The following is a 12490-nucleotide window of genomic DNA, read 5'->3' on the forward strand; positions in this document are numbered from 1 at the left end:
TTTTATAAACATGATTAATTCCCACAATAGTCACCTGACTGCTATTTTTCCCTGTTGGAGCCCCTGGGCTTATAGCATCCTGCTTTTCCAAATAGGTATTTAGCTTAACTAGTAGTAGTAATAACACTAATAATAATAATAATAATAATAATAATAATACCACTACTCAGGCCTGCATATAAATATTGTGTGTTAGTAAGATTAAGAATCAACTAGTTTAAATACAGGTTCCATACACTCATGTATGCATACAGGTATACAATGCACACTCATACATATAGATATATATTTCATAAATTGTATTTTTCAATTTTAAATTGGATGGCACAAGAGAAGAACAGCTTTCCAGGTACCCAGATAATCTAGATAGTTCCATGAGCTATCTCTTAAAGTTAAAGGTGTCTAGTTACAGTTCCAGTCTCATCAGAATAGATGCTCACCAGAACGTCAGGTGGGCAAGCCTAACCCCTCAACTGTGGTGCTCAAGCACAGCAGTGGCCTTCTCAGTAAACAGCTTAAACTCATGGTCCCAGGTTGGGATCGATCTGCTGCTATGCGAATGCAAGGCAAACACGTTACTACTGAGATGTAGTTCGTGTGTGTGTGTGTGTGTGCGCAGCGTAACTGAGATAGCATACATGGCTTGAGAGTATATTTCTCAGTTCTCTTGCTTGAGGGTACACTCGGCACACTATTCTATCTTATTTTCTTTCTTGTTTTGTTAAAGCTTTTACAGTTTATATAGGAAATATTGATTTTAATGTTGTTACTGTTCTTAGAATATCCTATTTTTTCCTTGTTTCCTTTCCTCACTGGGCTATTTTCCCTCTTGGAGTCCCTGGGCTTATAGCATCCTGCTTTTCCAGCTAGGGTTGTAGCTTAGCAAGTAATAATTATAGTGGATTGCTTCTTAGTGAAACTGGGATTGTTCAAAGTGCCATAGAATCATGTAGAGGTGATGTGATTGTCAAGACTTGAATTCAGGAGAAAGTGAGAGAGAAAGAAAGAACAAGAAAAGGGGAGAGCAAAGAAAACGGAATGTGACCGAGACCTTAGGGAAGGAAAAAAGCTGTTCTATGGGGAAGTAAAAACAGAGAGAAATGTTTGTGGTAAAGCTGTAAGTAGACACATTGTCTGGAGAAAGTAAAGTTATCTCGGTGGGCTATCGGATGCGGAAGATGAAAGAAATGCCGTCTGAAGAATATTAAAATATAATTCACTATAAACTGAGATTGGTTCTGGGTATAGATTATTCAAAAGACTAAAGTATGGAAAGGAAAGCCTAAGTAAGTTGATGCTGCTGAATGGTTAAAATAGTAAAACGGAATGACTGACTGGGGTGTGTAAGGTAGATCTGAATGAGGGAAAGATTCCGCACAAAAAAGTTGCTTTGGGCTGCTGATGAATGGTTGAGATAGTATAACGGACTGATTGACTGGGGTGTGTAAGGTAGAATTGAATAAGGGAAAGATTCCACTAAGATAGTTAATGGTCCTGCTCTGAATGGCTGAAATAGTATAACTGGACTGACTGTGGTGTGTAAGGTAGATCTGAATGAGGGAAAGATTCCACATAAGAAAGCTAATTTGGTTGCTGCTGAATGGCTGAGATAGTATAACTGAAGGACTGACTGGGGTGTGTAAGGTAGATCTGAATAAGGGAAAGACTCTACTAAGATAGTTAATGGTCCTGCTCTGAATGGTTGGGATAGTATAGCTGGACTGACTGGGTGTGTAAGGTAGATCTGGATGAGGAAAGATTCCACATAAGAAAGTAGATGGGCTGCTGATGAATGGTTGAGATAGTATAACAGAATGACTGATTGGGGTGTGTAAGGTAAATCTGAATAAGGGAAAGACTCCACATAAGAGATATTTACATAGATATAGGCCTATAACCTCAGAGTGTTTTGACGTAAATAGAAGTATAGAGTAGAGAGTATATGAATATCAATGAAACAGAATGTGAGTGGTGCAATATAAATTAGGGGATGATAAACAATATAGGAACTACAGAAGGTTCTTCCCCTGATTCAGCATTTATGAATAAATATAAAAAGAATATCATGATGTGTCTAGCGTTCAAATAGCCACTAGGTGTACCCAAGTGGTCCAAGCTCCTTGTACTAGGTCATTCCAATTTTTCTCATTTACCAAGTGGTCCAATCACCTAGTACTAGGCCATTTCTTCTAGCATTTCTCATTTACCTCCAGTGGTCCAATCACCTAGTACTAGGCCATTTCTGTAAGCTTTTCTCATTTACCTTCAGTGGTACAATCACCTAGTACTAGGCCATTTCTTCAAGCTTTTCCTCATTTACCCCCAATGGTCCAAGCTCCTAGTACTAGGCCATTTCTGTAAGCTTTTCTCATTTACCTTCAGTGGTACAATCACCTAGTACTAGGCCATTTCTTCAAGCTTTTCTCATTTACCCCCCAATGGTCCAATCACCTAGTACTAGGCCATTTCTGTAAGCTTTTCTCATTTACCTTCAGTGGGTACAATCACCTAGTACTAGGCCATTTCTTCAAGCTTTTCTCATTTACCCCCAATGGTCCAAGCTCCTAGTACTAGGCCATTTCTGTAAGCTTTTCTCATTTACCTTCAGTGGTACAATCACCTAGTACTAGGCCATTCTTCAAGCTTTTCTCATTTACCCCCAATGGTCCCAAGCTCCTAGTACTAGGCCATTTCTGTAAGCTTTTCTCATTTACCTTCAGTGGTACAATCACCTAGTACTAGGCCATTTCTTCAAGCTTTTCTCATTTACCCCCAATGGTCCAAGCTCCTAGTACTAGGCCATTTCTTCTAGCATTTCTCATTTACCCCACGTGGTCCAATCACATAGTACTAGGCCATTTCTTCTAGCATTTCTCATTTACCTCCAGTGGTACAATCACCTAGTACTAGGCCATTTCTTCAAGCTTTCTCATTTACCCCCAATGGTCCAAGCTCCTAGTACTAGGCCATTTCTGTAAGCTTTTCTCATTTACCTTCAGTGGTACAATCACCTAGTACTAGGCCATTTCTTCAAGCTTTTCTCATTTACCCCCAATGGTCCAAGCTCCTAGTACTAGGCCATTTCTGTAAGCTTTTCTCATTTACCTTCAGTGGTACAATCACCTAGTACTAGGCCATTTCTTCAAGCTTTTCTCATTTACCCCCAATGGTCCAATCACCTAGTACTAGGCCATTTCTGTAAGCTTTTCTCATTTACCTTCAGTGGTACAATCACCTAGTACTAGGCCATTTTCTTCAAGCTTTTCTCATTTACCCCCAATGGTCCAAGCTCCTAGTACTAGGCCATTTCTGTAAGCTTTTCTCATTTACCTTCAGTGGTACAATCACCTAGTACTAGGCCATTTCTTCAAGCTTTTCTCATTTACCCCCAATGGTCCAAGCTCCTAGTACTAGGCCATTTCTGTAAGCTTTTCCTCATTTACCTTCAGTGGTACAATCACCTAGTACTAGGCCATTTCTTCAAGCTTTTCTCATTTACCCCCAATGGTCCAAGCTCCTAGTACTAGGCCATTTCTTCTAGCATTTCTCATTTACCCCACGTGGTCCAATCACATAGTACTAGGCCATTTCTTCTAGCATTTCTCATTTACCCCCAATGGTTCAAGCTCCTAGTACTAGGTCATTTCTATAAACTTTTCTCATTTACCTCCAGTGGTCCAAGCTCCTAGTACTAGGTCATTTCTCCAAGCTTTTCTTATTTACCCCCAGTGGTCCAATCACCTAGTACTAGGCCATTTCTTCTAGCATTTCTCATTTACCTCCAGTGGTCCAATCACCTAGTACTAGGCCATTTCTGTAAGCTTTTCTCATTTACCTTCAGTGGTACAATCACCTAGTACTAGGCCATTTCTTCAAGCTTTTCTCATTTACCCCCAATGGTCCAAGCTCCTAGTACTAGGCCATTTCTGTAAGCTTTTCTCATTTACCTCCAGTGGTCCAATCACCTAGTACTAGGCTATTTCTTCTAGCATTTCTCATTTACCTCCAGTGGTCCAAGCACCTAGTACTCGGCCATTTCTACAATCTTTTTTCTCATTTACCCTCAGTGGTCCAAGCTCCTAGTACTAGGTCATTTCTATAAGCTTTTCTCATTTACCCACAGTGGTCCAATCACCTAGTACTAGGTCATTTCTTCAAGCTTTTCTCATTTACCCCCCAGTGGTCCAATCACCTAGTACTAGGCCATTTCTTCTAGCATTTCTCATTTACCCCCCAGTGGTCCAATCACCTAGTACTAGGACATTTCTTCAAGCTTTTCTCAATTACCCACAGTGGTCCAATTACCTAGTACTAGGGCCATTTCTTCAAGCTTTTCTCATTTACCCCCAGTGGTCCAATCACCTAGTACTAGGCCATTTCTTCTAGCATTTCTCATTTACCCCACGTGTCCAAGCACCTAGTACTAGGTCATTTCTATAAGCTTTTCTCATTCACCTCCAGTGGTCCAAAGCTCCTAGTACTAGGTCATTTCTATAAGCTTTTCTCATTCACCTCCAGTGGTCCAAGCTCCTAGTACTAGGTCATTTCTATAAGCTTTTCTCATTCACCTCCAGTGGTCCAAGCTCTAGTACTAGGTCATTTCTATAAGCTTTTCTCATTCACCTCCAGTGGTCCAATCTCCTAGTACTAGGTCATTTCTCCAAGCTTTTCTCATTTACCTCCAGTGGTCCAAGCACCTAGTACTAGGTCATTTCTATAAGCTTTTCTCGTTTACCCTCCAGTGGTCCAAGCTCCTAGTACTAGACCATTTCTTCAAGCTTTTCTCATTTACCTCCAGTGGTCAAAGCTCCTAGTACTAGGCCATTTCTTCAAGCTTTTCTCATTTACCTCCAGTGGTCAAAGCTCCTAGTACTAGGTCATTTCTCCAAGCTTTTCCTCATTTACCTTCAGTGGTCAAAGCTCTAGTACTAAGTCATTTCTCCAAGCTTTTCTCATTTACCCCCAGTGGTCCAATCTCCTAGTACTAGGGTCATTTCTGTAAGCTTTTCCTCATTTACCTCCAGTGGTCCAATCCCTAGTACTAGGTAATTTCTTCAAACTTTTCTCATTTACCCCCAGTGGTCCAAGCTCCTAGTACTAGGTCATTTCTATAAGCTTTTCTCATTTACCTCCAGTGGTCCAATCACCTAGTACTAGGTAATTTCTCAAACTTTTCTCATTTACCCCCCAGTGGTCCAAGCTCCTAGTACTAGGCCATTTCTGTAAGCTTTCTCATTTACCTCCAGTGGTCCCAATCACCTAGTACTAGGCCATTTCTGTAGCTTTTCTCATTTACCTCCAGTGGTCCTATCACCTAGTACTAGGCCATTTCTGTAAGCTTTTCTCATTTACCTCCAGTGGTCCAATACCTAGTACTAGGCCATTTCTGTAAGCTTTTCTCATTTACCTCCAGTGATCCAATCACCTAGTACTAGGTCATTTCTTCAAGCTTTTCTCAATTTCCTCCAGTGGTCCAAGCTCCTAGTACTAGGTCATTTCTCCAAGCTTTTCTCATTTACCCCAAATGGTCCAAGCTCCTAGTACTAGGCCATTTCTTCAAGCTTTTCTCATTTACCTCCAGTGGTCCAAGCTCCTAGTACTAGGTCATTTCTATAAGCTTTTCTCATTTACCCCCAGTGGTCAAGCTCCTAGTACTAGGTCATTTCTCCAAGCTTTTCTCATTTACCTCCAGTGATCCAATCACCTAGTACTAGGCCATTTTCTTCTAGCATTTCTCTCCTCATTTCTCATTTTATAACAAAATACTTCGACCTCTAACAGCTAAATATAGCGTAGATCACTTGTAATTACCAATTGGGGTCAAGTATTTTACTCTGCTGGATAATATTAACAATAATTCCAAGTATCTCAAACATATACTTGAAGAAATTGTTGATGGTTAGTGAAGGTTGTTTGGTAGTGATTCAAACCGCTAATCGTTAGATGATTTTCTGGTCCAGGCCTCCTAAATGGTGTGTTATTTAATCCAAATATTGATGGAGAACCTCACTACTGTCTTTTTAGCATCATGGCTCGTTCTTTATAAATAATTTTGTATGTTCGTCTTCTGGCGCTTCCAGTGGATAAGCAGATATTGAGATTAATTTAATTTTAATTTATATATTATCAGCAAACATTCATTGAATAATTAGCAATGTTTATTCAATATAAGGATATGTTTTTTGTTCATTTTTGCGAAAGGAAACGGTTCAAACATTGATGGAGAACCTCACTAATGTCTTTTTAGCATCATGGCTCGTTCTGTATAAATAATTTTGTATGTTCGTCTTCTGGGGCTTACAATAGATAAAAATATATTAAAATTAATTTAATTTCCATTTATATATTATCAGCAAACATTAATTGTATGACTGGCAATATTTGTTTAAAATCGGATATGTTTTTTATTCATTTTTGCGAAAGGAAACGGTTCGCCTCTGACCTATAGCTCTGAGGCCAGATTAGACCTAGATCACATCTTGATCATTCCAAGCATACGAGAGGTTTTTTTGCCTACAGAGAGAATTAGAGAGAAGAAATATACGTAGAGAGCAAATTAAAGAGAAGAAACATGCGTAGAGAGCAAATTAGAGAGAAGAAATACATTCTGGGCTTCCACAACATCTATAATAACATATTTAAGAGGACCGCATGCACACAGGCAAAGAAATGGAGAGTGTAATAGAGGCCAGACTATAAACTCGAGTAGCAATCAACAGACGTTAAGCACTCACGCTTGGCTGAGCATTCTCTCTCTCTCTCTCTCTCTCTCTCTCTCTCTCTCTCTCTCTCTCTCTCTCTCTGCCTGCTGGGAAGAAGTGGCATGGAATTATCAAAACAAACACAGTCCTTCGGTGTGTGCGTGCGTTTGTTGAATCTGTTTTTTTTTAATGAAACTTTATCGGTGTAAAGTCAATTGATATTCTCTCTCTCTCTCTCTCTCTCTCTCTCTCTCTCTCTCTCTCTCTCTCTCTCTCTCTCTCTCTCTCTCTCTCTCTCTCAGTTAATAGATATATTTATGGCCTTAAAACTAAAAAATATATCTCTGGCTATAATCTATTATTTGGAAGCTCTCTCTCTCTCTCTCTCTCTCTCTCTCTCTCTCTCTCTCTCTCTCTCTCTCTCTCTCTCACAGTTAATATAGATATATTTATGGCCTTAAAATTAAAAAATATATATCTCTGGCTATAATCTATTATTTGGAAGCTCTCTCTCTCTCTCTCTCTCTCTCTCTCTCTCTCTCTCTCTCTCTCTCTCTCTCGCTCTCTCTCTCTCTCACAGTTAATATAGATATATTTATGGCCTTAAAATTAAAAAATATATATCTCTGGCTATAATCTATTATTTGGAATCTCTCTCTCTCTCTCTCTCTCTCTCTCTCTCTCTCTCTCTCTCTCTCTCTCTCTCAGTTAATAGATATATTTATGGCCTTAAAATTAAAAAATATATATCTCTGGCTATAATCTATTATTTGGAAGCTCTCTCTCTCTCTCTCTCTCTCTCTCTCTCTCTCTCTCTCTCTCTCTCTCTCTCTCTCTCTAAGTATCTATGTTTATCAAGTTATATTTAGCAGTTGAGTGTAATAATTATCAAAAGTATTATTATTATTATTATTATTATTATTATTATTATTATTATTATTATTATTACTTGCTAAGCTACAACCCTAGTTGCAAAATCAGCATGCTATAAGCCCAAGGGCTCCAACAGGGAATAATAGCCCAGTGAGGAAAGGAAATAAGGAAATAAATAAACGATATGAGAAAAGATTAACAATAAAATATTCTAAGAACAGTAATATCATAAAAACAGACATGTCATATATAAACTATAGAAAGACTTATGTCAGCCAGTTCAACATAAAAACATTTGCTGCAACTTTGAACTTTTGAAGATCTTTTAAGCCCTGACTAGATAGTGTGATGTTCTCTTGCTTGAGGGTACATTTGGGAACACTATTCTATCTTATTTCTCTTCATCTTGTTTTGTTAAAGTTTTTATAATTTACATACGAAATATTTATCGTGAAGTTGTTACTGTTCTTAAAATATTTCCTTTTTCCTTTTTTCCTTTCCTCGCTGGGCTATTTTTCCCTGTTGGGGCCTCTAGGTTTATAGCATCCGGCTTTTCCAACTAGGGTTTAGCTTAGCAAATAATAATAATAATAATAATAATAATAATAATAATAATAATAATAATAACAATTCCTGACACATTCTCCTTTTTCACCACACATCCTTCACACCTAAGCACAATGACACCTCACTGCCAAATCATTGTGCTTTATAGTCTTATATAGTGCCAGAGTCTATAATACCAATCTTATTCTTGTTTATCTTATTACATTATTACCTCCGCCAACGAAGTTGGGGGGAGGTTATGTTTTCACCTCTGTTTGTCAGTTTATGAACAATTTCCTGGCCACAATTCTACTCATAGAGTAGGGAAACTTTCAGGGATTAATTGTTATGTTGAGACGTGTAAGTGATTCTGTTTTGAAAGTCCTAGGTCAGAGGTCAAGGAAAAGTCCTAGGTCAGAGGTCAAGGTAGTCCTAGGTCAAAGGTCAAGGTAAAGTTGTAAGGTCAAAGGTCAAGGTAAAGTCCTCTGTCAAAGGTCAAGGTAAAGTCCTCTATCAAAGGTCAAGGTAAAGTCCTAGGTCAAAGGTCAAGGTAAATTCCTAGGTCAAAGGTCAAGGTAAAGTCCTAGGTCAAAGGTCAAGGTAAAGTCCTAGGTCAAAGGTCAAGGTAAATTCCTAGGTCAAAGGTCAAGGTAAAGTCCTAGGTCAAGGGTCAAGGTAAAGTCCTAGGTCAAAGGTCAAGGTAAAGTCCTAGGTCAAAGGTCAAGGTAAATTCCTAGGTCAAAGGTCAAGGTAAAGTCCTAAGTCAAGGGTCAAGGTAAAGTCCTAGGTCAAAGGTCAAGGAAAAGTCCTAGGTCAAAGGTCAAGGAAAAGTCCTCCATCAAAGGTCAAGGAAAAGTCCTAAGTCAAAGGTCAAGGTCAAAGGTCGAAGTCCTAAGTTAAAGGTCAAGGTCAAGAACTAGGTCGACCGAATTAACTCCCGACCTTAACCCTAAGTTCACACGTGGTTGTCACACACACTTCAAATATGCCTACGGTCTAAATTGATTCTGGGAAAGGCAAGCTTGTTTCGAGAAATAAGCTGCCGTGGCGGAGGTATGCACTCTCAGAGTGCCTTTATAGTTAAATGGTGTGTTTGTAGGTTTAATAGAAGAGCTAATAATGCATGGTGGTTTAAGAAGAGGCCTCATTTTCATGATTTTTACTCTAATATTAGAATTTCGATTGCAAAATCATAACCATTCTACTGTTCAAATTAGGGTTGCATCCTGGCCTGTAATAATTATGATGATAATCACAATTATAAATTAATACGCTCCTCTATGTCACACCTACGACAAATTTTTACATGCTGAACTTGCAATTTTAAGAAACGTTCTAAATAAATTTCAACAAAACTCTATATATCTCTTATCTGTCACTCAACTACCTTGCCTTGCTCTCCCAATAAACCACATTGTGAAGAGAAAAGTAAATCTCGTAGAAAGTTTCCCCAATAAACCACCCTCTCAACCCCCTAGAGAGGGATCAGCAGCCTCTAGGAGCCTGAAGCCACCAAAGATCCTCGGAGACAGTGCAGATCTCCAGCAAGGCCCTCGGAGCAAAATTGAATCCACTCGCTGGCACCCCAGAGCCTATTTGCATAGAAAGGTCCCCCCAAAACCACACTTCTTCTCAACCCCCTAGAGAGGAATCAGCAGCCTCTAAGAGCCTGAAGCCACCAAAGATCCTCGGAGACAGTGCAGATCTCCAGCATTGTCCTCGGCACCAAATTGAATCCTCTTGCAAAGCCCCCCAGAGCCAATTTGCAGAGAAAGATCCCCCCATAATCAACCCTCTGTAGAGGGATCTGCAGCCTTTAGAAGCCTGAAGCCACCAAAGATCCTCGGAGACAGTGCAGATCTCCAGCAAGGTCCTCGGAGCCAAATTGAATCCTCTCGCAAAGCATCCCAGAGCTAATTTGGACTGGTCACAATGGTAACCCTGCTTATTTACCATCTTCGATGGATTTCTACACCCCCCATAGCGGGATCAGCAGCCTCTAGGAGCCTGGAGCCACCAAAGATCCTCGGAGACAGTGCAGATCTCCAGCAAGGTCCTCGGAGCCAAATTGAATCCTCTCGCAAAGCACCCAAGAGCCAATGTGCACCGGCCAAATTGGTAACCCTGCTTTATTCACCATCTTCGATGTATTTCTACACCCCACATAGCGGGATAAGCAGCCTCTCGGAGCCTGAAGCCACCAAAGATCCTCGGAGACACTGCAGATCTCCCGCAATGTCCTCAGAGCCAAATGGAATCCTCTGGCGAGCACCCCAGAGTCAATTTGCACCGGCCAGTATGGTTACCCTGCTTTATTCATCTCTGATGGAATTCTCAAGCCCCATGAAGGGATCAGCAGCCTCTTGGAGCCTGAAGCCACCAAAGTTCCTCAGAGACACTGCAGATTTCCCGCAAGGTCCTCAGAGCCAAATTGAATCCTCTAGCGCACCCCAGAGATAATTTGCACCGGCCACAATGGCTAACCTTCCCCACATTGTTTATCATCTTCGACGGATCTTGCGGTGTAGTTGGACCACTATGGGAGGGAGGAATAGTTATAATTATTTTTTGGGAAAGACGAGATATAAGAGGAGGGTCGTGGTTTAGTGGGATGCAAAATTTGATGGTGGTCCTCGCCGGCGGCTGAAGTTTAGGGAAGGGGGGCTAAATAGGGCTATTTCGAGCTTACAAGCTCTCAGGCCACATTGTGACTCCCTGGATTGATGTACGAGACTTATTATATTAAATCATAAGTGAAGACTTTTTTAATTTTTTTTTTACAAAATAGATTTGTTAATACTAAAGAAATCCCACTTTCTTATCAGGGATTGGACAAGGTTATATGAGATTTATATATATAATATATATATATACACACACACACACATATATATATATATATATATGATCATACAAAATCCAATGCAGTGTTTTTTATATTAAAGTTAATAAGTTTTAAAAAAATATCATAGCAATAATAAATAGGGGTTTTATGTACCAGGTTATTATTATTATTATTATTATTATTATTATTATTATTATTATTAAACTCGACTCTAACAGGGCTGGCCCGATTAACATCGGGAAGAAAAATATTTATATTAATGTTATAAAGCGAATAAAAAATATATATTAAATATAATGAATAAAAAATAAATGAATTATGAAGTAAAATCTGTGATAAGTAGAAATTCAAATCTTATCTATAAAAGCTGTTTCTTAAAAAAGTTAAAATACCAAAGCAGAAAAAAAGTTCAATAAAACTTTTCTCACTAAAACATCTCTCTCTCTCTCTCTGTCTGTCTCTCTCTCTCTCTCTCTCCTCTCTCTCTCTCTCTCTCTCTCATTTTCACCATAAGTTTAAATCTTATTTAAGAGATTCAATATTTAATGTAAGTTTTTCAATACAATTATAGCTTATGATCATATCTTTATTGAATTCTAAGCTTTGCTATCACTACTCGTTACAATTCAAGCTTAGATACTAAGCTTTTCGTAAATTGTTATCATTCATGGGACGTTTCTTGGTGCCATTTAAGCTGAAATATTATAATTTTTTTTCGAATTCAAGCTTTTTTTTTTTTTTTTTTTTGAAAATTTAGACTCGAAGTATAATTTCCGAGAAATTTAAACTGAGATTTCAGGGTTCCTTGTGGAATTCAAGCTGAGATATCAAGCTTAATTGCTGAATTCAAGCTGAGATGTCCAGCTTATTTTTAGAATTGAAACCGAGATATTTATCTTATTTGTGGAATTCAAACTGAAACTTCAAGCTTTTTTTGTGGAATTCAAGCTGATATGTTAAGCTTATTTGCTGAATTCAAACTGAGATGTCAAGCTTATTTGCTGAATTCAAACTGAGATGTCAAGCTTATTTACTGAATTCAAACTGTGACATCACACTTCACTATGGAATTCAAGCTGAGATGTTAAGCTATCTTGTGGAATTCAAGCTGTGATGCCAAGCCTCCCTGTGGAATAGAAAATGAGATATCATGATTCCCAGTGGAATTGAAGCTGATAAAAAGGTTCTTTGGGAAATCAAGCTGAGATGTCAAGCTTACTTGTGGAATTGAAGCTCAGATGTCAAGCTTATATGGGGAATTCAAGTTGCGACGGCAAGTTTTCTTGTGGAAGTGAAGCTTATTTGTGGAATTCAAGCTGTGATATCCATCTTCCTTGTGGAATTCAAGCTAAGATGTCAAAGCTTACTTGTGAAACTCAAGCTGAGAAGTCAAGCTTACTTGTAGAAATGAAGCTGAGAAGTCAACTTGTAAACCTAAAATTGAAGTCTAGATATATATATTTTTTTAATCAAAGGTCTAATTTGTATATTATATTAATGAAGGTTAGAATTGATATATTAATTT

This window comes from Palaemon carinicauda, chromosome 34, assembly GCF_036898095.1.
Source record: "Palaemon carinicauda isolate YSFRI2023 chromosome 34, ASM3689809v2, whole genome shotgun sequence".
Taxonomy (NCBI): domain Eukaryota; kingdom Metazoa; phylum Arthropoda; class Malacostraca; order Decapoda; family Palaemonidae; genus Palaemon; species Palaemon carinicauda.